This window comes from Aythya ferina (assembly GCF_964211825.1).
Source record: "Aythya ferina genome assembly, chromosome: 4".
NCBI classification, from domain to species: Eukaryota; Metazoa; Chordata; class Aves; order Anseriformes; family Anatidae; genus Aythya; species Aythya ferina.
The window spans coordinates 3658808-3683657 of NC_140300.1; positions in this window are offsets into that span (position 1 = coordinate 3658808).

Here is a 24850-nt window from a genome sequence, read left to right on the forward strand (position 1 = left end):
ATGCAGGCTCCAAAATCCCATGTATTTTAGCAACAGCTTTTCAGGGTATATTTCTTAATACATCTGAGCTCTTATTTCCATGTCGGTCATGGGAAAGCATGAACTACTCATCATTTAGAGATTGTGCTCAGAAACTGAAAAATGGATATTTGAAATTCTCTGTGGAAAGAAGAAAAACACAGAACAGGTTGTTTAAAATAACAAAAATTGAACAGGGATTCCAAGTCCATGCAAGTGATAGTTGTCTTTGTCTACAGCTCTGGCAAGTCTAACTAAGCAAGCCTGGGCAACAGGGGTTTGGGAGAGAGAGTTATGCTGAGGGCTTGGAGACAGTGCTTCTGCCTCAGCCTCAGGAAAGCTGGAGTTACTGGCTCTCTTCCATGTAGCAGGATCTATCTTCAAGCCTTCAGTTCTGGAAAGCTGAGCTCCCCATTAGACCTCCCACGAGAGCTTTTCAGAAACATTTTCACCTGGGAAACTAGAAGATTTTTACTACGGATATTTTGCAAATGTTTCACCTTTTGTTTAGCTTTCTTATCTTAAACAGTTTCTGACCAGCAGTATTTGTGATATTTTTTATCAATTAAAAGTTATACATATTATATCCAGAAAAGAGCCAAATATATAGGTAGTTTTAATAGGTATTTCTTTGCAATCACATTAGTGCACTGAAAAGCTTGAGAAAAACTTAAAGATGAAAGAAACATTTTATTTCTTTGAAGAGGCTTTTCTTTTCTTTTTAGAAAAGGTTAAAGACTATGTCCAAGTAAAGTTCCTGGGGATACAGACTTGAGAAACAATTGAAAGAAGTAATTCTATATTAATACGTTTGCATTAGAGTGTCAGCCCTAGTATCTGCTGAAATAACACATTGACAGAAGTGGTCATACACTGAAACTGTGAGACACTTAGCTAAATAGTAAATTTTATATTTTTTTTCTTGTGTTTCAGGAATGCCTACTTGTATCAAATCCAAATATTACACTGAGGACCACTCAGTAGTTAGTGGGGCCAGTCCTTAGCTTTCAATACCAGCCAAGCCAAATTGTAGCAGTGGGAGGAAATTCATGTTTCTCCCTGCCCAAATCTGGTGATCGTATTTGTAATATACTATATTTCAATAATCAGACTCCTGCATATCCCACATTCATTTAAACACTGTGGTCACTGCAAATCTCTGTACTGCTCCCAAACTGTATAAAGCAACTGAAATTCAAAATTCTATGTACCCTCAAAAGTACATCCATACTCCCAATATTGGGTCAGATCCTGAGGTTTTGGCAAGAGAATTTCAGCATTAATCTTGCCAGTTTGATCATTGGTTTGTGCAACTGGGAGCTTTCTGTCCAGGTTCTGTCCATTTGCTTGTTTAGCAGACTAACTTCTTAAAGAAGTTATAGAAACAGCTAGGAACACTATAAACTTTCATCACCAAAGCACTGGAGTAGTTACAAATCTCTTTTGTGCTGCTATATTAAAGTCAGCACTTTCTTTACATTCTCTTTCCTCTCAATTTGCCTGCTTTCATTTGCAGGTTGTGTTTTCTGTGTTACATGCAGCCTTGTTGTGGAGGAATAAAGTGATTTGTACGGATTGCTGAACATCCAGCTTTTGGGACAAAAGACGGTTCTGTGCTTATATCTTAAAAATGCATCACCTGCTTAGCCATTTTGGTGCCTTCAGCATCTGTTGTGTATGCTCTGGTTAATTTTCTGAGCATACACATATTTCTGCTAAAAAAATTCTGTAGATACCAGTGGGTATCACACCTTCATTTTTTCTAGAGTTGCTGTGTATGGCTCCTGTCTGTGTATAGTATACATAAAAGTCATTGCAGTACCATCTTTGTCTCTTTCCTACTGGGAATATAAAAGCCTGCCAACAGGATGTTCATTCCATGTCTCTGTATAGTAGGTCTCTGGTTGTGACCCCAAGACCTATTATAATGTTAATGTATTCAGCAGCAACGGCTCAGGTTAGCGGTTGAAGGGGTGTCAGGAAACAAATGGCAGAAAGGAAGCATCTTGCCATTATTTCTTTGTTTAAGGAAACCTGTGGACTTTTCTTCATTGTTACAGAAACTGCCATGCTCTCCCAAGGGAAAAACATCTGAGGACAAGTATTTTCTGCAAGACCTACAAAGAAGGTTTAAACTCAGCACTGCCCGTTAGGCTTTCAGTTATCTCCAAGGCTCAACAAATCTGAGTTAAGTGCCTGAGCTTCCTACACAGCACCCAGGGAGAAGAAGGCAGATGTCAGACTGCTACAAAGGGGTTGTGTTAAAAAGTCGGTAAAATTTCCCAGACTGTCATCTTGCCAGATTTTGCTGCAGAGACAGCACTTCAAATCTAAAAGCTGGTGCAAAGCTAGGTTCATTTTTAACTCTTCAAGATGTAAAAAGCAGTGTAATCTTGTGCTGATGCCTCCTACCTGTTGAGTTTGTGCCAGAACTTGTGAGCTGTAGGTTATTCTGAAACAGGGCTTGCTTGGTTTCTCCTCTCACAGCTACAGATAATTAAATATTAGTTGCCAAATGGGCTCATGCTGCAATCTCCTGCTGCCTAGGAGAAACATCTGCAGATGAGTTGCATAGCAAATCTCTGTCTTGATTTGGCCTAGTAAATATTTAATTTTCCTAGGGATAAAGGAGACAGCTGGAAGCACATTCCTTCTCCAAGCCAGACTGAGAACCCAAAGTAGAAGATGAATTTATCATTTTATTCAACTGAAGGGGAAAATGCACAGCTATCTGCTTTGAACACATCATCCCTTACTGCTGACCTCTGAGGTTAGACTTGACTCTGGAGGGAATGTAGGCTAGGGACAGTTATTTTGTGATTGCTGTAGTACCTTTGAGGTCTAAGACACCAGAAACATAATGACTTGGGTATCTATGCCCACTGCCAAAAATATAAGTGACTGGGAAACTCAGGAGTGCAGGTATCAAAGTATTGCAGGATTTTGAAAATCTGAATTTAGGTTTTAATGCCAAAAGTACCAGATCTTTGTGACTTCTGATGAGACTGATTTTAGCTATATTGCAATTCAATGGAGAAATAAAGATTACTTGAGCACTTTTGCCTTAGTTTAAATTATGGTTCTTACCTTCAGAATGTGCTTTCAGAGTGTGTGCTCAGAGTATGACTAACAAGTGAGGTAGAAAAAAAATATCAGAATACAAACTGGGTATGAGGCAGTGCAGGATCCAAATACATTTGTTTGTACATCCCTGGGCAAATCATGTAAAACCATGAGCTTGAAGATCCCAGTCACAGCTCCAGTTGTATGCCACAGCAGGCTACATGTAACACACATCAGGCAAGGGGTTTGCTATTTGTATATTGCAGTAGTACATTGCCTATCCTCCTCTCAAAAAACACACATAAATGTAACTTGCCAACCCACATACCAGTGTCTAACTATAAAGGCATTGAATAGCATCACAGCACACTGTAAATTTGGAACTGTACTTTTTTTTTTTTCTTTCTTTTTTCTTTTTCTTTTTTTTTTTTTCTTTTTTCTTTTTTTTTTTCCTTGCAAACCTCTCTGTAAAGAAAGGGGAAAACGCCACAATGGGGAAGCATAGCTTCAAGTGATTATTCCTTAAAACTTCACAGACTTCAAAGGGTCTTCTGTAGCTTCCTTCAGACTGCCAGCGAAAATATGGACAAGTAATAAATTACAAATTAATGAATTGTGCTTGGCTTCTCTTTGTATACATTGCAAGCCCAAGGGACTTAATGATATGGGATCAAATGACATAGTTTGTCACCTGATGAGCAACCTTTGTTTCATGCATTTACTTTCTCATTTCATGTCTAGTGATCAAAGTAAAGAGAATTTCCAGAAAGTTCCCTTTACTGTGGCTAAAACAAAATGTGACACAAAGATTCTAAATATGAAAATTGCATCAAGGCTTCTAAGGTTTCAGCTAAATGAAAAGCTCCTATTGACTCATTCAGGTCTTGTAAGATATAATTAATTTTTTTAATCTCCATTCCTCTTGAAATTTCATTCATTCCATTTCAAATGATGAAAATTGTTTTGTTTTCTTGTGCTTTTTTTTTTTTTTTTTCAGTATCTTAATTTCTTCCCATTCTTGTCATTGTAACTACATTAAGCAATATTTTCCACATAATTAAAAGTTTCTACATAGTTATTGTAAAATTACATTTTTTTTTTTTTTCCCTGAAATTGAGGCTCTTTTGAAGTGCAGATATTTCTCTTGTTTATCATTTCAGAAGCACTCACTATGAATGCAAGAATGGTTGGTCATCCAAGCCCATATACATTTTAGAATTTCTTTTGATAATTGCTTTTTAAAAGTGTCTGCTTCTAATTCTTTGATGTTTATCAAATTGCTAGGCTAATTATAAACTTCACTTCTGAGCTTGTTCTCTAATTTGAACATTAGAAATGAACGTCACCAACCCTTTACAGATGAAACACAAAGAACAAATTGCATCTTAACAGCAGGGTATAGAAGCAGCTTGCAATATTAAAATCTATTGTGTATAACAGACAGGGAACATTTGGGTGAGCAATTGAAAAGAAAATGCTATCTGCAAGATATGTCACAAAACATGATGTCAGATATCCTGAGGAGCCTGGTAGAAATATCATACTAGCATGAAAGTGCCAGATTTCTAAATGCCTTGGCCCATGGGAGTAAGCATTCAAAATTGCAAATAAAGTATCTGCAATCTGGCTTACATATTGCTAAGAATAAAACAGCCATTATTTATGCCGTATGATGCCTGTGGAATGAAAGCTGCTGGTTGTGTAACTGCCCTGGGTCTCATGCTGTTTTAACAAAGTATCCCAGTGTCAAATTGTTATCATTTATGGATTTAATGCAAGCCCTGGAGAAATCCACCACAACTTCAGAAGCAGACAAATGAAAGAAGTTCCAAAGCAAGAGACTAATGGTTAGGTCCAAGCAAGTTACTAAAATCATTTCCTGCACTTTTGAAAGAAGAGGTACGGACTCCTAAAAGAATCACAGAATCACAAAATTGTCTAGGTTGGAAGAGACCTCAAGATCAAGATCAAGATCAACCTCTGACCTAACACTAACAAGTCCTCCACTAAACCATATCACTAAGTTCAACATCTAAATGTCTTTTAAAGACCTCCAGGGATGGTGACTCCACCACTTCCCTGGGCAGCCCGTTCCAATGCCTAACAAACCTCTCAGTAAAGAAGTTCTTCCTAATATCCAACCTAAATCTCCCCTAGTGCAACTTTAGCCCATTCCCCCTCGTCCTGTCACCAGGCACGTGGGAGAACAGACCAACCCCCACCTCGCTACAGCCTCCCTTGAGAGAGCGATAAGGTCACCCCTGAACCTCCTTTTCTCCAGACTGAACAAGCCCAGATCCCTCAGCCATTCCTCATAAGACTTGTTCTCCAGACCCCTCATCAGCTTTGTCACCCTTCTCTGGACTCTTTCAAGCACCTCGATATCCTTCTTGTAGCGAGGGGCCCAAAACCGAACACAGTACTCGAGATGCGGCCTCACCAGAGCCGAGTACAGGGGGACAATCACTTCCCTAGACCTGCTGGCCACACTGCTTCTTATGCAAGCCAGGATGCCGTTGGCCTTCTTGGCCACCTGAGCACACTGCTGGCTCATATTCAGCCGACTATCCACCAATACTCCAGGTCCTTCGCCGCCTGGCAGCTCTCCAACCACTCATCTCCCAGCCTGTAGCTCTGCTTGGGGTTATTGCGCCCCACGAGCAGGACCCGGCACTTGGCCTTGTTGAACTTCATACAATGGGCTGAGGCCTTGTTGACCTCAGCCCATCGGTGCAGCCTATCCAGATCCTCCTGCCCTCGAGCAGATTGACACACGCACCTAACTTGGTGACATCTGCGAACTTACTGATGGTGCACTCGATCCCCTCATCCAGATCATCAATAAAGATATTAAAGAGGACTGGCCCCAGTACCAAGCCCTGGGGAACACCACTAGTGACTGGCCTCGAGCTGGATGGTGTTCCTTTTCTGTTGCAGTTTACCAAGCTTTCCATCCCCAAAGCCATCAAAATAGGAAAAAAGGTATTATATACCTTTATTCCAATAAGAAATGAAAGTTGTGCCCACTTCTGGAAAGTAGTAATAGAAAATATAGGAAGAGATCTTAACTGATAATTTAGTTTACCCCATATACTTAAGGATCTGTCTTGCTGGAAATTATTTTTACTAGTTCTTGTCTTACTTCTGTATACTGAAAGCAGAATATTGCCTTTGCATTTTCCTTTTCTCTGTTTGAAGACCCACACCATGGTATAGTGTGATCACCTACTGTTGTTTTCTCCAGGTTAAGTCACTGCAGTTCCCTCCATTTTTTCTATTGGTATTTTCAAAGCTTCTGATCTTTGTCCTTGCTTTCCTCTTGATGCAGAGAAAAGAGGCACAGCTTTACTGAAAAGTGGCATTCAAGTCAAGGACAGAAGATCCCAGATTAAGCTTTAGAAAGAGAGTGAATGACCCCTTCTCATGTCTTACAGATGCCACTCATGTTTATACAACCCAATATTAAGTTTCTTCTTTTCCAATAATTTTATTTTATTTTTTAACTGTGACGTTTCTTTATTGATGTCAATTTGAACTTCAGCAAACCTTTTTTTAGCTGTCTAATCATTTTTCCTCTTTCTGCATTTGCAAAGATTATCCCCATCTAAATGTAGAACCATGCACCTATTTGCAATTAATAGCACCATTTTTCCCTTGTTTATCAAGAGTACTTATTATTCTATTTATCCCCTTCTGTGTGCTGATAACCTCTCTTTGCTACAAAATGTTACTTTGTTTACAACCCTGAAATCATACTTTTTTTTTTCTTTACTTTTTTTTTTTTTTTTTTTTCTATCAAGATTAATGGGTATATATAATAGCATAAAGAGATTCTGTGCCATGTCACTCTGTCTGAAATGGCAGTCAACCTTTGATAATTAGAGGACAGTTTTCTGCTCTTTTTGTACCCTCCGTAAAGCAGTTACACCCTTGGTACACCCAGCTAACACTTTCACATCTTACAGTGAGGATGTTATATAGGATAACATAAAATGCTTCATAACCACTATAACATCTTGAAAAGAAAATAGATCAGTCTGACTTTTTTTTTTTTTTTTTTTTTTTGATACATTCATGGCTCCTAAACTCCTGATTTTCTATGTGTATGTCAAATGTTTATTATGTGCTAGGTTTTTTGTTTTTGTTTTTGTTTTAGCAGCTGGATATTAACATGAATGATGATAATCCTGTAGAGTTGATTTTAGCAAATACATATGTATGTGTATATACATATACACACTTTTCCAGCTATTAGGACTTCTGTGTCCATTCTCTAGGAAAAAAAAAACAAAAAAAAAACCACTGTTTGGAAGTTATTTCAACCAGTTCTCCATGAGTGCAACTAAACAGTATAAAGTTAGATAAGAACTTAAAGCTATTTTCTAACATTGTCTGCATGTTTTCAGTCTTCTAGTCTTTTGCATTTACTGGATCAGCCTTTCTGATTAGAACAACTTTTATTAGTATATCTGGCAAAGACTAACTATTTTACTGTTGGCTTCAGTAAAAAAGGATATTATGCATCATTATCTCCCTGCATTATTTGTTGGCAACTCCCACTGCCTTTTGAAGCAGGATTAGAACTATCCTTGTTTTTTCATTTACTATTAATGTTGCCAAGATCGTCTTTTTGTAGCTCTGGCTAGTTGTCTCATAATAAATATCAACCTTTCTGATTTTCTTTTCTGATTCAGTCTTCCTTGTCAAATTGTGAAAATCAAAGGGTTTGATCTACCAACACATATGAACTGATTTTTAACTTCAAGATATTTTATTAAGGGTATGCAATAAAGTACTTTTTGAAAAGAAACATTTGGAAGATTATGACACAGATTTTGGTGTTTCTTGGAACAGCTTTAAAATATGTTCTGAGAAAAGTGCAAGAGGACCTATAACTTTTGAACTTATTCCATTTGTGAAGGAGAGAGTATATTTTAGTTGATTATTTTGAGTGGCTAAGACTCTGAGCATGCCTATAATCTGCCTAAAGCATTCAATAAACACTTCTCTAAATGAATAAATATGAAAGGCATCATCATGCAAATTCATCTCTTCCTCCTGTAATCCCAAATTACAATATGGTGCTTTCAAGCTCTGCATTTAGATTTCTTCACCTCCTGCTCCTTTCTTTCATAATCCTTTCTTTAATTAGACTACATTTTTAAAAACAGAAAAGAAATTAAAAGTAAATGACATGTGAAAATGTTTTTTGTTACATTAACTTCACAGATGGTGAAAGCCTACTTCACTGAATATGAGTATAAACATTAATCCTATTCTATTCTCTCTGCTAAGTAAGACCTAACCTGATGGAAAGAGAACCATATTGATATAAATATTTACAGTGCACAGACAGGCGGGACTGATAGGATAAAGTAAGTTTGTTGGTTTTGTTTTGTTTTGTTTTGTTTTGTTTTTTCTCCTCCTTGTTTTTCTAGAGAATGAGTTATTAGTTCTTGCATGGATCATCAACTTCATGGGGTTTTATTCCCTGACCTGTTACTAATATGCAAGTTGTAGCATAAGTCATCTTGCATTTTTAGTCCTTGGTGTATTCTTTAGGAAAATGGAGATAGAACTCAACTTTTAGGGGAATGTTTTTAAGTTTTGGGGAAATCCTAACTGGCATAGTGTTATAAAATTTTATGGATTTCAGCAACTTCAGGATAATTAATTAAACATTAATTTATTCTTGTAAAGTATATAAACTAGAAATTTGCCCAACCGTAGGACACATTAAAAAAATCTACTCTCTCCCATAGTCTGAAACCTTGAACCATTTACAACAATGGAAAATTCATTCATTTTCTTCTCTATATTTTTGCAGTTAGAAGATCAGATCTTTCCTTAATACTAGCTTTTTGTGCAAATCTGATGTCTGGCTTGGTCCCACTTGCACTGATCCCAATGCAAAATTCTCCCTCCCTGTTTCCACATGTACACGCACACACAGACAAATCTGTTCACTAAAAATTCTTGGCAAGATCAACCAGCCAGATAAAATAAGTCATCTGAAAATAAATTTCTGTAGTGACTTACACAAAGCTTGGATAAACTGTGAAGTCCCTTGAAACAGAAGAAAAGAGAAAGAAAAAAAAAGAAAAAAAAAAAAAAAAAGAACACAGAAGAAAGAAGAAGGGTACAAAAAATAAACTATCAGACTGTTCATTCTAACAAGGATTTAGCTCCCTCCATGTCTTCGTGGCAGTCTGGCACAGATCACTCACCTTACAACTCACCTTACAGACAGCTCTTCAAATATACACTCTAGCTCCAGACACCAACCCCCTGGCATCCCACCTGAGAAGAGACACCCCACTTTCATTCTCTGATGGCTTCTGTGCTTAACAAGATGCTTGCTTAGGTATCAATATTATAAGTGTAGCCATGACCATTATATGTCAAGGTTCAAGGAGGATGTTCCCAAATGAATAGAGATACCTCCCTGGGACCTTGATCCAATCCCCTGAGGAGTCTGAGACATTGTGCCCATTAGTTGTTTTAACTTTAATCTTCTCTGAACTAATGAGGTTGGTTGTTTGGGGCCCCATTGTGGTTGTTTTTTCCCACCTGCTGCAGGAACTGTATGTGCCTGACATACCTCATTTCTGGGACCCATTTTGCAGACCATAATCCTGAAATTTATGTGCAGCAGCAACAGTCTTATGAAGAAGAAGAAAATAAAGAAATATCATCCAAAATAAAATATACAATACATCATATAAATTTCAAAATAAATTTTAACTTTACTTAAGTATACGTGTCAATTTTCCAATTCAAAATGATATTGTGCTTAGCTTTAAACAATTTTTAAATAGATCAAAATGAAAATTAGTTATTGGATTTTTAGAATGAAGAACCTATATCATTCTGATAGGGCTGAATTAATTTTAACAGTGCTAGAAAACCCAAGAAATCCCTGATTCACCTATACATTGCAGCTCTAACTGCAATACTAAAAATCCTTGCACAACTACTCACAACACTTGCAAAGTGAAAAAAAAAAAAAAAAAAAAAAAATTAGAAGGATGTGAGCTCTATTTTGAAGGCATATTTCATTCTCTGTTTACACACTGAAATCTCCCTGTCAATATTAGATGCAGTCATGCAGGATGTGCTGGAACATGGATGGAGAACTGTGATAACTACAGCTGGATACAGACCTATATAGCCAGGGCAGTTTGTGACAAAGAATATGGAACATTATGAATCGGCTTGGATAAAACCCAGCCCTGCTTCATTTGGATAAAATGTGAGAAAACATACGTCCTCCAACTCCAGACTAACGAAGTTACATTTTGCATGGCACATACTGCCATGGGCTAGAATGATATTAATTATGTGGAAAAAGACCAGCCTGTCATTTCTGCTGAAAATGATAAGAGAAAACAATTCCCTGTAACAGTTGCAAAAACACTGCTGAGGAAAAACAAGATTAAAGGCTGGCTTGTCAACCTGGTGTCCTCCACTGCTGGGGCTGATAATTTACAATAGTACTGTATTGCTATGTGAGGAGAAATAATGTCAGCTGAAATCCCATTCAGCTCAGGGAAGATTTTTGTTCCTAAGAGATCAGGGTTAAGCTACGAGTTATTATTTCTCAGGGCTGGTTCTAGTTGCGAACAAAGTAAGCAGCTTTGCAATAGGCAGAAAAGTATCTATTGGTTTTGGCTACTCCAGAACCTTTGAAAGCCTGACTGGCTGCTGTTGCCACTGATGGAGGACAGGGTATGTGGGGAGGTGGCTAAAGTGGGCAGGAGATTCTTACCAGAATTATCCCTGACACTTTTTAGGATTCTCTGTGAATTACAACTTTATCCTCTTTTGGCTTGATATTTAGTGAGAACAGTCCTGGGAAACCAATATTGAATATTGCCAACAGTGCTAATAACCTTTACATTGAGCATTTTTCTTCTGACCATATTTCTCAAACTTTCCTAATGGAAAGTAGAATTGTACATGAAAAACAAATCTAATGAAATCTTAGACAGTCCAGAAACAAGGTGGCATTGTAGAGGAGCAGGATATTTGAGGTGGCTCTCTGATGATTACTGCGTTGACTCTTTCATAGACTGGTTTCTTACCATCAAGAGCTTTTCATATTCTGATAGTTTTAAAGACAGAGGGTTTCCACTGTGACTAATGGCAGCAAAAATGGGCACTGATAGAAAATGAAGTAAAGGAAAATTAGTTTTACTTTAAAAAAAAAAAAAAAAAAAAGAGAGAAAGAGAGAGAGAGAGAGGTAGAAGTAATTGGGCTCCAAGTAATATGAAGCCCAATTATTTTTAAATATTAGTAGGCTTGTTAATTGAGAATATGTCAAAAAAGAGCTCATCAAAATTGACAAGAATTCAGCAGTAATCTTGATAGCGTCAAGCAATAGTATTTTTTGACTGTTAACATATTCAAGCGCGTACATTAAAGGGTTCTGACAAAAACTCAGAGAAGTCAGGAACGTTTCTGAAGTTTATCTTTTAACAATCCTAAATAAGAAGTTATTTTCCTCCTCTCTCTTTCCCTCTTTCCTCTCCTCTTTCCCAATATCTTGGAAAAAGTTTCTTTCAGTATGTTTCATTTAATTCATAAACCGTCAAGACCTTATCCAAGGTCTGTTGAAATCAGTGGAAAAAATTTAATTGACTTCAGGATCTTAATCATCACCATTTGGATCAAACCAGCCAGCTGCATCAGTCCTTAGCAATGGAGACAATTGAAGTAAATTGATAGCACATGGTGCTCGTGTAGAACTCAGCTTAACAGTGCCTGAAATTCTGGAAGGATTTTGTCACTGAGGAGTCACAGATGAACCAACATAAAACAGGATCCTAGAATTTCAAAATGCCATTCTTCTCTTTCAGGGCATTGTATCTTACTCATGTTGAACTTCAGTTGGAGAAATGAAAAAGGGATGTTTGTGTGAGGGTTGATCTGAAGGCCATGCTGACAGACCTTATTGGCCTAATTCTGGAGCACAAAACAGGGCCCAGATGAATTTGTAAAAACTTAGTCTTAGGGGTGAAGTGAAATGTGATAAATGTGTACAGCTCCCAGTCCTCATTACTTCTTCTATATGTGTTCCTCTGATGTCCCAACTACTTACTTGTGACAGCTGCAGGCCTCTGTTTTGATATTCATTCATTTGGGTAATCAGAAGCTGGCAACAGAAATATAAGGGTTTTTTCAATACTGAGACAATGTGGGAGGGAAGTTAAAATAATGAACTTATTCCTATATCAAATAGTGTTTGTACTTCCTGATGTAGCAAAGACAGAGGAGATGGAAATAGTTCACTAAAAATCAGAATATTTTTGATGATCAAACAAAGTTAATAAAATCTGAGTATTATAATTCATCCGGAAACTTGGAATAAAGAACTTAATTGTTAGAAATTGAGAAGAAATATATTAAGAAGTATTCTTAAAACTTAAAAAATAACTTAAAAACTTAAAATCAACCACGTTGATAACAATAGTGATATTTAAATGAAATGTTGCTTGTCCATTAAAAACTTTTTCCTTCACCATGGTTATCTTTTCCTTGCATAAGCTCCTTGCATAACTCTTTTGGGAAGGGCTGTCATCCTACATAATTAAAGAGTACCTGGTACTTCAGTTTAAAAGGTATTTGATGAAGTTTTATGAGGCATGTCTCAGATGTCCACAGGAATTTAATACACAGGTACTTTAAGCTACACAGGTACTTTAAACTAAACTGCAATAAAAAGCAATGTACACATTGTGTCTACTATAACTATTAAACTTGAGGTCAAGCTCACTTGACAGATTTTTGCAGGTGGGGAATGAAAAAGAAAAACAGCATATAATAAAAAAGCTCAGCCACACTATGGAGTTTCTACGATAAACACAGTACACCTGCCCAATTTAGTATGACAGGTCTTGCTTTTGTGACCAGACTTTGATTACTGCTAAAGTTTAATCCACTAGAAATCAAAATGATGTTCTTGTGGCTGAAGATAAGTATTAAACTGTTTTTAAAATTCCAGAAAAGATTTTGACTGAAGAGTAAGTTTCTATTCCCAGGCTATGGACGATGGAATGTTGTCATTTTTGGATCAACCAAGTTTAACGTTCTTACCCCCAAATTATCCCTCCTTTAGCTTATGTAACAGTTTTAAACTGCTGCTGCAAAAGCAGTTCTAGGAAATAACCACACTAATGGTGAAATTTCCATATGTACACACCATCTGAAAACAGTTCTTTTCTCCCAGCAGGCCTACTTATAGCCAGTTGGCATTTTAGCTGTTTTTTCTAACAGCATCTTTGTGTAAAACTTTTCAGAAGTGTCATATTTTCTGTTCATTAGCCAAAAAAAAAAAAAAAAAAAAAGTGGTTTGCACAGCTTGGTAAAGTAGAAATGGTCATATTCATTGAAATTAGTTATTTTAGATAGTTTAGGAAGGGATTGAAACATATAATGTTTCAATATATATATTGAAACATATAATCTAAACCACGTAGTGAATGGATGCTGGGCACCCATTCACAAACGTACAATTGAAACATATTTTTGTCCATTTTCATAAATTATTTGCAACTCTTTAAACATAAATATTTCAGACATTATTTCAAATATATTCAGACAGTAATAAATCAGTGTGAAAATGAAAAGTGTCTTCTTCCTGTTTCTTAAATGGGGAAAATCACCTGGACTGATTTTCCTGTTAGTGTACAGGGAAATTCACATTCATAACTCATAGTTGTGATATTCCACTCCATATAATCAGAGAAATAAGTCAATAAATTTTTACATTGATTATAGCTTGCAGTTAGATATATAGAGAGAGGAAGAAAAAAAAAATACGCAAAGGAAGTGCTACAGTAATAACTCACATCAGAATTTCACATGGGATAGGACCATCTAAGATCTCCAATATATACTAGATTGAGCTGTTCTTTGTAGGACAGACGACTTTCTAAAATTGCTTTAGGTCAAGTACTGTAGTATGTCACCATATTTATAGAGGTAGTTGTAGGAACTGTTAATGAAAGGATACCCTTTTCTTTCCTTCCCAGTAATTCTCACTGGAGGCATCATGAACTGGGACCATATGTCAGACCGATAGTGTTAAAAGTTCCCAAATTTAATCAGAGTTGTATAGGATTTCCTTTAGTAAAAGACGATATAAGGATCTTCCTGATCTTGTCAGCCAACTCTGCAAAAATTCTACCATCCGCTTCTGAGTAGGTTCAATGACTAGCTTTTTTGATAAGTTAATATGGAGCATCATAAAATCTCTTTATCCCATTTCATAAGCTAATCTTGTTTGATTAGAAATTATTAACCCTGCCTGGCTGTAATAAATATTTGAGAATGGTTTAATGATCAGCGCTGTTAAAGAGTAGTGACAGATCATAAACATTCAAGATGGAAGAGTGCTCATAAGTCATAGGTTGACCCTCAGCACATGAAATACATGGTAGGAGATAATAGTATCAAAGACTCTGAAAAGGCAAAGCCCGGGAAAATAGTATGGATCTTTAGGCAGGCACTGACATACTCACTGGTGGAAGGTAAAGGTATCATGTTCAAGGTGGAGAGCCTGTAAATGACATTTCTGAGATTATAGAACCCAACATACAAGAAAATCTCTGCCTTAGCTTGAGAAGATCTGATCTGCTCAGAAGATGCCTTAAAAAGCAGATGAAAGGCATACAAGTTGATACCTTTCTGCTTGAATGTGAAACTCCACAGTGTAGAAAAAAAATCTCTACAACTAATGAAGAAGATGTTATGTGTGATGTTAAACCTCTGAAGTTAAGAGGTTCCAATCAAGATAAAAGATTTGGCTCCTGGTTTGAGGATGGCTGTCTATATATTTCATCCACATACTGCTCCATCCTCTGATGAGAATTCCACAAACCAAAAAGAACAGATGAACTTTTAATTTCTTCTTCCTTTTTTCATACAACAGTTGCACCTGCTTTATGGCTGGTGACATTTTTAAGAGGATTTTTAGAAATTCTAGCTATCCATTCTGATTAATTTTTTTTCCTTGTTTTTCAATGGAAAGTAGAAATCACATGCTACTAACCTTGGGGAGGAATAGGTTGGATCAGTATTTCAAAATTGTACCAGGACTGGCTTTGCTGGGAAAAAGAAGGTAAGTGGGAAAGATTATTCCTTTTTTTTTTTTTTTTTTTTTTTTTTTTTATGCTGCAGAAGTGAAACCTATCTTCAGAGAAAATATTTAAAAATACAATGGTTTTTGTCATGAAAAAAATGAGTAGTTTATTTCCACTGTCACATGGTAGCTCCTGATCTATTATGTAAATCATCATGGGTTGAATATGGGTTGAATTACTTATTATTTCTTCACCTGCAGATCTTTTCTCCTGCAGTCTTCTGGGGCCTCCTGGCATTAGAAAGGCTTCAAAGAGACAGCTACTTCTTAGCCATTTATCTGTTTCCATTAGCATTAAAACATTAAGGAAGACAGAGGATGCAAGAAGCTGCAACTGAATTTATTTTATCTTAATGATGCAGCCTGAAGCTTCAGCCCCATAGAGCTTGTACCCCTGAGGCCGATGCTAAACCCTATGCAGAAGCCTATTGTTTGCTGAATGTATCCATCATAAGATTATTGTGCTTGGCCAAGTTGCTTCACTTTCTCTTTGTTGAATGTATAAATTGAGGAACCCTCTGCTCCACTCATTGTCTTTGCAGTCAGCAGAAAGGCATTTTATGTCTAGCTAAGCGTAGATTCATGTAATTGCAGGATTATCTCTGGAGGGGGATATTGCTCAGACGGATGAGTGACAGTTTGGAGTAGAAGCATTTGTTACTAGACATGTTTCCATTGCTGATATTTATTTATTTATTTATTGTTAGTAATGTAGTCATTACTCACTTTTTCATTCATATTCCATAGCCCACTGGAAAATCATAGAATCATTGAATCATTCGGGTTGGAAAAGACCTCTAAGATCACCTAGTCATGAATGCCATTAAAGGAGAGGTCTGAGCCCCTGAACTCCATTACTTCATACAATTTACCTTTAGGTCATACTGTGCTTGGAAAAAATAAAAATAAAAAATTTACAATGCCTTACCTATTTGACCCACAACAGAGCAAAGACAAATTTCTTTTTCCTACCTGTTGTTCTCTATATGGCTCCTTATTGATCTGAATTCTCAGTGTTGGTCCACTTCTTTCAAGTGCCTTCATCAGATACTATATTTCAAAATAAATAAATAAAATTATTTCCCTGATAACCTACCAAAATTGTAAATACACCATAAAGGGAGAGAAATTGTTGAAGTTATGTCACACTGCTGCACTGCTGGGTTTGGGATCTTTGGATTGAACTGAAGCCATTACAATAGAGTACATATCGTTATGTCTATACTATGCAATAAATCAGTAGAGTTATGAGGCTAGTGAGAGCATGGGCATGCAGTGAGGCAGCCTGCCTAAGGTAAGGTACTTGGTTTCTCTTAACGAACTTTTCATGCTGAGTGTAATATAATAAATATATTTGTTCCTGAAGCTCAAATTAACATGGGAATACTAGCTTAGGTATTTGTATATCTGCTTTTTACAAGCTATGATGTAAGAAGTAAGCTGTATCCTGGCAGAGAAATTCCTTACTTTCTTTCCACTTATCCTTTTAGTCTCTTATCCTCTGACTCACTCACTCACCAAAACCCCTTTCTATAGTACCACATCAGCTTCTAGCCAGTGAGATAAATACTGGCACACACTTCAAAGTGGGATAAGAAATTATTTGATAGGGTACATTTATTTTCCCCTTTCCCTAATGTGCAAAATTATTTGGTGAATGGAGTTGAGCTTAACCTGAACTTCATTGTCTGAAACAACTGTATTCCCATTTCCAGCAGAAGCAGGTCTCAGGCAGGGAAAAGCAGCTGCTCTGGGGATTTTTCTTGAAGTATATAGGGACTGGAGGTAGGGAAGGGAAGGCTAGTAAAAGCTGCAGCTTAGAGGCTATTGAAGCTAGGAAGAACCAGACAAGATAATGTAGTGGTGCAGGGAGCTGCTCTTGAAGACAGAGACTGGACTATTACATTTGGCCAACCAAGAATGGATACAGTAGAAATAGCACAGTCCCCCAAAAGATACCTATCCACAGCCTTTACTTTATCCTGCTTTGATTGGCTCCCCAAATCCCCAAATCTTTGGCAAATATGTGGTGGTGGAGGACCCCAGAGGCATGCCAATACAAGCAGAGATGGGTTCACTTGAAACCCATAGCTGTTGAAAATGGAACTTACAATGAGTTGTTGTATTGTCACAGGTGAAGCTGAAGTTCTATGACAACATGTAGCTGATCAGCCATAAAGTCAAACCTATTTTTTATTTGTTTTGTTTGTTTGTTTTGCTTTTAATGGTAAATAAGCCTTATAAAGATGCTGAAGATACCTGATTCTCTCAGACTGTCCTTCTGTGTCCTATTCTCCACCACCCTCACCTTCTTCTTGTGATGTCCAGTGGTCTCCCTCCTCAATGACAATGTCTCCCTTGTGCTGGGGATTCCCAAACTGGGCAGAGTACTCCAGACACAGGCTCATAAGTGCCAAAGAGATGGTAAGCATCACAGATAATTCTGTCTTAAAATTATATGGGAACAAGACAAGAAAGAGTTTCATTTGGTAACATTCATTATTCCTTCTGTCTGAACCACTTTCCCAGCAGATTAATGTCGTCAAGAACATTAATACATTTTAAAATGTTATGGCCAATACTGTTCAGCTCTTGTTTAACAAATAAGTGTGAAACAGCAGCTTTTAATGACAATCCATCACCCAAAGTATGCAGTTAATGTGAAGAGCAGCATTAACTCAAGGAAATCTGCTAAAGCAAACAAATACTCCAGCACAAACTATGTGCAACATGGAAAGAAAGCATTGCCTGAAAGTGAAATTGTATCCCAGGCCCTGTTAATTGTGGGACTAAATGATGTTAAATCAGTCTCACAGGTGATATGCAGAGTCTCTGAGCAGACTTCAGATGTAAAATTGTCACAGAAAGCTCAGAAAATGCTTGAGCATGTCTCCCTAGTAGCTCCGATTATGTGTGTTCAGGCTAGTGCGATTCTCCAGCATGAACAAGTAACACCAGTAATTCCTGACAAATGGAAAATGTCTTTTGTCAGGACCTATATGGAATGCCATCATTGTTTCTGCAGCCCCCAAGTGTATACCAGTTGGTGTGGATTAATATGGAGCTATCTTCAAGGATTGACACACCTTTTGTCTTCTGCTTTGGGACTATGATCATAAGTCTTAGGTGATTCTTCATATATTCACAACCCAGTCAAATGAAGCAGTGGCAGGAACCTTAATTTAATCACTCATGCAAAGCCACGTATACCAATGTAGCATAAAAAAATCTTTTTTTGAGAAAGGAACAGCTGTGTTTAGTAAGAGCAGGTAGGAAAGTGCAGGATGCAGTTGGACTCTTCCACAGTTACAATGATAATACTTTGCATTTCTGTCTGGAGATCCTTTAAATCCTAAAAATCCTTTAAAACTATTGATAAATGATATTTCAAATGGGTAAGGCAAAAACATTGTTATTATCATTTTACAGTCAGAGGTATTAAAGCACAAAGACATTAAATGTCAGATAAGGTTTAGAGACAAGCTGAAGACAGATGATAAATGCCCCTACTCCAGGATCAGAATTTTTGTGTCAGCATAATCTTAATTTATCAATGCTTTTATGTACAAAATGATATAATGGTTTCTTTTGATCACAAAACCTGCTAAATGAAATGCTTATGGGTAAATACTGAAATTTTTTCATTGACTTCTCAGGCAAGGTTTTTAAAACTTTTTTTTTTTTTTTTTTTTTTTTTTTTTTTTTTCTTAGACCTGCTCAAATTATTTCTCTTTATTCAGTATGTGAAATGCCTGTGAATTATTCAGTGGAATTTTTGTGCTTAATTAACCATTCTTGGGTTTCTAGAATTCAGCTAATGCTTTCAAAGTGAAATGCCTGAAATTGTACATGAAGCCCAACTGAAGCAGATAATTTAACTATGAGTTTTGAAAACATTGGCTTTATGGACTGTATACACAAGTTTTCCCATTTTGAATTTATAGACATCCTTCCAACTCAGGTTCTCTTTGGTTATCAGGGACTAAGAGTAAGAGTTCTGACAGAAAATATCTTTTGACTTTCCACTATTATATTTTACTTTTGGATACTGTGGAAACTCCAAATGCTTTGTAAGCATTAGAGTGAAAACAATCATAAAGATACACATGGGACAAAGTGCATACTAGTTTTTGCTGGAAAACATCTGAAAACATCTGGATAATAAGTCATTCATTTATGAATTCAATCAATGGATGTATTGATGCGCACCTGTAATGTTTTTCATTTTTATTTTTCTTCCCCTGTTTGACACCAATGAGATAATGTAGGTTATATAATGATATAACATAGGTTCCCTCTACCACTGATGGAAAGGGGTAGAGACCTCTAAAGGTAGCCATATAAACTGCTTTGAGATGAGACTGATCTCCCTATCAGTAGATGCCCATCCATCTCCAGTAGCATGATAAATGGTTAGCAGGACAATTACCTAAATCCACAATCTAGTTTTTCTAGTTTTTGGGTTGATTTTTATCAAAACTGAAACTTTAATAAATAAATAAATAAATAAACAATTGCTGGCATATACTTCCCATAAGTGCCTGTACCCACTTGTTATACCAGACATTCTGTATCAGAACTGTGGAATTGCTTAGGAGAGTTCTTGGTGTCCACTTTGTCACTAAAGTCTGTGGTACCACCACCCATTGATAAAAGTTCAAGTAACATTTTGGTAGCCAGAGGTAGCTGAGTCCCAGGTATTCCTGCCTTTGCTGCTGAACACTAACAACACAGTATATGTAGATGCACAGCATTAGTGCTCAACACATTTAAGAGACATCATCACTCCCAGCCTGCTCTTGACTTTCTATGCCAGTTTTCCACAAAATATTAAGTCATCTTAAAGCACTGTTCTTGCTTTTCAAGTTGCTAAGTGGCTTCTGAGGCTCAAGTGACTGGAAATATCCTCTACACTCCAGGATGAGTACAGTGATTAGAAATTTTCCTCTGTAAATGGATCTTCCTCCATAAGAAAGCATAGATATTTGTGCAGGGTACTGAGCTCTGATGAATAAAAGGAGAAAAAAAAAAAAAAAAAAAAAAAAAAAAAAAAAAAACATAATAAAGGAGAAAAAAAAATAGCTTAAGAATTTGAATTCAGTGAATTCGGTGAATTCAGTGAATTGAGAATGTGAATTCAGATGTTTTGCTACTTTCACTTTCAAATGAATGTACTGAATGCAATAATTTCTGGGTGCAGTCATAATAAGTCATAATATACACTTCGATACTGTTCAATGAAAAACAGCAGTCTATTTTAGCATTTAAAGTACCCTCTTAATTCTGCAGTGGTGGTAATTAAAATTATTACTGTTACATACTGCCAGGAGACAATGGCTTTCATTGTAAAATCAAAATCTCAGTTCCAGAGGATTCACATCAGTAGGTTTGCCAATAGTCCATTGATTTCTCAATGGGTTTTACACATGGGAAGTAGATACAGCCATGGAGAATGGCAATGTTGATATTTGTCTTGCCACTGTAGAATATCCCTTGTGAAATCCCAGTCTGAGGCCAATGGAGAGTATCTAGGTTCCCAGATATGTTATTTATTCTGCCTCATATGCTCAGGCTCGAGTGGACACAGAGCAGCTATGGAAGTAGTTTTCACTTGCCCAGGACTATAATGGATAAACTAGAATGAGTTGTGCTGGTCCCTACTTATTGCAACAAGGTTCAAAGGACAAGCCCTTATGACCATGCTGCAATCACAGTTCTAACTTGCGTGAATTACACTGCATTGCAGGTCACAGCACAATGTTAATTAAATTTTGATAAAATCAATTTGCAGTTCTTGTACTGCTTAAGTCAAGAATAGAACACTACTGAGCTGGGCGCCCAGTCAGAGAGAGTTATCAAGTAGAAAATTACAACTGCATTTTATGCATTCATCTTATTTTATATGCAGAAAAGGTTAACGCGCTGGAATCCTGGCTTTATAGGACAGGTAAGTTCAGCTGCCATTAGTGGGATTTTGTTCCTTTATGCCACCTTAGTCAAACAGATAAAAGGGGAATAAGTGTTTTTAGGAAATCAGCCCTGGCTACAGACTTTAACCTCAGCACTGGACCTCAGGCTTTTCTATCATAGAAAGTTCCATATCATTTGTGATGACATATTGTTGTATTAGTCTCCAGAGAAGGACTACTTAGCAGTTGCAATATGATGTCCAAGGCTCTCCAGACATCTGGGACATAGCTGAGGCAGACAGCAATAACAAACAAGTTCTTTCTGCTTTCTAAAGCAGGACAGGCACTTGGAAGATCTGGGCCTAACACCAGCTGAGTGGTCTGGAACTTTTCAAGTCCTGGTCTTGGTCTAATCTGACTTTAGTAGAGGGATAACTGAGTGTCATGGTGCAAAAGGAATTGTTTTTGTCAGCTTCCATGGCAGAGAGCATCTGTGTTGTCATTTCATGATAAGTGAGTATCCTAGGGAGCATCCTTGCTAACTAGTCTGTGATGCTCCATACTAGGAGGTGGACAGTGAGTTTCTACATGTGACCTACCCCTTCTATCTCCGTGATTTATTTATTTATTTAATCATCAGCATGTTGCTTGGTTTGCTCCCTCTGGTCCTCACTCAGACAGAGCATCATCTTTCTTTCCAGAAAAACCCTAGTTTACACATGCTTCGTGAATCCAGATTCATGGTGCCTCATCTTGTTCACTGAATGTTGATGAATAACTTGGCAGTGCCTCTGACCCAGGTGTGCCCTAAGTAACAGATACAGATCAATGCATATACATTAGAGATGTAGTTTCTGAGCCTAAGATTTTTCTGTGACAGCTACAAGGTTTCTGGACATGCTTATTGCACCCTCTTGTGTTTGTTCTCTATAAATGCATGATTTATTTAACTTTACACTTGTTCTGTATTTTGATGATGTCCCAGTTGATATCTAACACCAATCTTCCTCGTGGGCCTCAGTGGTAGAGCAAGAAGGTCTGGAGAAGAGAATAAGACGTTTGTGTAGAATGGGGTTCTCAGTAATTTCGTAGCAAGTAGGGATTTAATCAATCAGTGGATCTAATTAGCATTATTTTTTCATTTCAGTAGCACCCATTAAGATTACAGTGGCTCATATAATTGATTCAAGTCACAGAAAAATATGTACAACTTAGAAGGGTAATTTCAATACCCTATGGAGTGCAATACAAGCAGTTTTTTAACATCATTCTGTGACTTAAGCATGAGGGATTAAATTCACTGTTACTTTGCCTGGCACTTAGCTGAAAGATTTTCCAAGCTATGAAGGATGTTATGTGGCTTTCCGGTCCTCCTCACATTTTCTGCTGGCCTGTGGTGGGCAGGTTGCCCAAGTCCCTTTCTTCCCTTGCTTTGCACTTTTTCCTGGGCAAGGAAGAGATCCTTCAAATAATTATCGATTCTGATACTGTCAGCACAAATTCTTCTTATTGATTTTTCCTTCTAGCTTCAAGTTCTTTCTTGCAGGTTAGGGCTTTCTAGGGCCATTGAACACACTGACAACTTTGAAAGACCAAAGCCAGATATAACCTTTCTTCTCTTTCATATTAAATTAAATGTTAAGCTTACTTTTATAAGACTTTTAAAATGATACTAGATTTTTTTCCTGCTTTGCTTGCATTGAAAGCAAAGTATATAAATTCCTTATATACTGTCCAGGAACAACTTTGTAGGAAGGTGACCAGTCTCCATGTTTGCTTTGTTATGGATATGTATTGCAGACTGAAATTATAGTAGGAAAGAAGGATTAAAAATTCTTTGCACATACTTTTAAGGCAGATTGTTAAAATCCACAGTTTAACTACATTGTTATAATGGTGATGTTTCACATTGATGTAAGCTTCTGGATTCCCATCATAAAACAGTAATATTAGAACTGGCCTCATTTTGAAATTTTCCAGTGGGGAAAGCAGGTAAAAATATTAGGAAAATGTCAGCAAAAAAAGTGTCTGTTTTGCTTGCTCAGCTATGATGATGCACAAATGTTTTTCAGCCCTGTGCTTTTGCTCAAAATACTCTGAGGATGTCAGGACCAAGGTATGCATCTGAGGGAAACTGGAGTTTCAGCAGGGAAGAGGCTTACATATTTTGCTTGTAAAGAACTAGAAAAACTGCTGGCAGTGTCATGATCAGAAAGTAAATGTCAGGTTAGAAATATTGTTTTGGACAGTATTATTAAAGATGGTCAATTGAACAGGATGTATTTTTTTATTTCAGCTGGATAAGAACCCTGTGCAAAGCCATGAGTTATGTACATATAGACATACATGTAAAGTAAAAAGTAAGGTGGTTAAATTCAGATAGAAAAGAAATCATGTGGCATAGTTGTTGCCACTGTTGCTGTGGTAACCAAGCATGACAATGTGTCAGACAAGTTAATTTTAGACAAAATAAACTGTTTCTTAACAGTGTTGGAAAAACAGATTGATTTTGTCTTAAAATGAACTCATTCGCTCTTTGGAAATACTCGGATCAAATAAATATACATTCACCTCACAGTAACTCAGAAATAGGGCTTTTCAAACACTTTGGGACCATTTCTATTAGCCATATCTCACTTGTTAATGTATTTTTCTATACCTTCCCAAAGTGATGTGAGGGCCAGATGAGAAGGTGATTTCATTTTTTTTCCTGTATTTCTTCTGGGTTGCTTGGCCTTCATCCTCAGCATCCTCTCAAAGAGCTTCAAAACATTCCTTTATCTTTGAAATGCTGATTTAACTATATACTGTGTTTTCTCCTTAGTGTCTTCACCTTTGCTACTGTTTTAATGTCCTCCAGGCTGCTTCCATCAGACTACCATTAATTTTCAATGAAAAAGTAGCACACGTAATGCAGAGTAACTCTATTTGGAATCTGAGTAGGAAGAATTGAAATGAATTAATCAGTGGGCTAGAAGAAGGCAGTTGTTAAGGCACCAGTGGTCATGACCTGATTATAAGCAGAATAAATAGAGGGCAGTCCTATGCAGTAATAATTTGCTTCAGTGCTAGAAAAGTGTCATTTCCCAATGTTGAGGAAAATTATCAGTCAAACATGGTGGGAATTTCTATCCCTATTTTTATAGGGATAGAAAAAATCAGATTTTCTTTTAAAAATAAATTCAAATAAATTATTTATTAGAGAGAGAGATACCATTTATGAATAATATCACAGAATATCAAGAAATGCTCCCTATGAAGTGTTGACCTGAAAATTAACAAGAAGTCATAACACATTTTTGGTGATGACTACTCTGTTTGTGTTTTAGTCAAGGAATAAATCTCCAAATGTACCAAGAACACCACTTTCAAGGTCAACAAGTTCAGATAACTTCTAGAAGACTTGGATAGATTTGGCAGAGAAGACATTTCATGTACTGCTATGAATGTTAATAAATCTTTTAATTCCAATGAAATTCCAAAATATGGAAAGACTATATGTGACATAATATTATATAAGGCACAGAAGAAGCTGGAGACCTAACATCTATCTATCCCAAGCAAAATAATAGAAAAGCTTATATGAGTTCTCTAGGTAAAGACTGTGAATATAATTAATGCCAATCAAATCTGTCTCTGGAAAATGGGCCTTGTCAAACAAATCTGATTTCATTCTTTAAGGAGATTACTGTTTTGGTTAGAAAACATACTGATAAA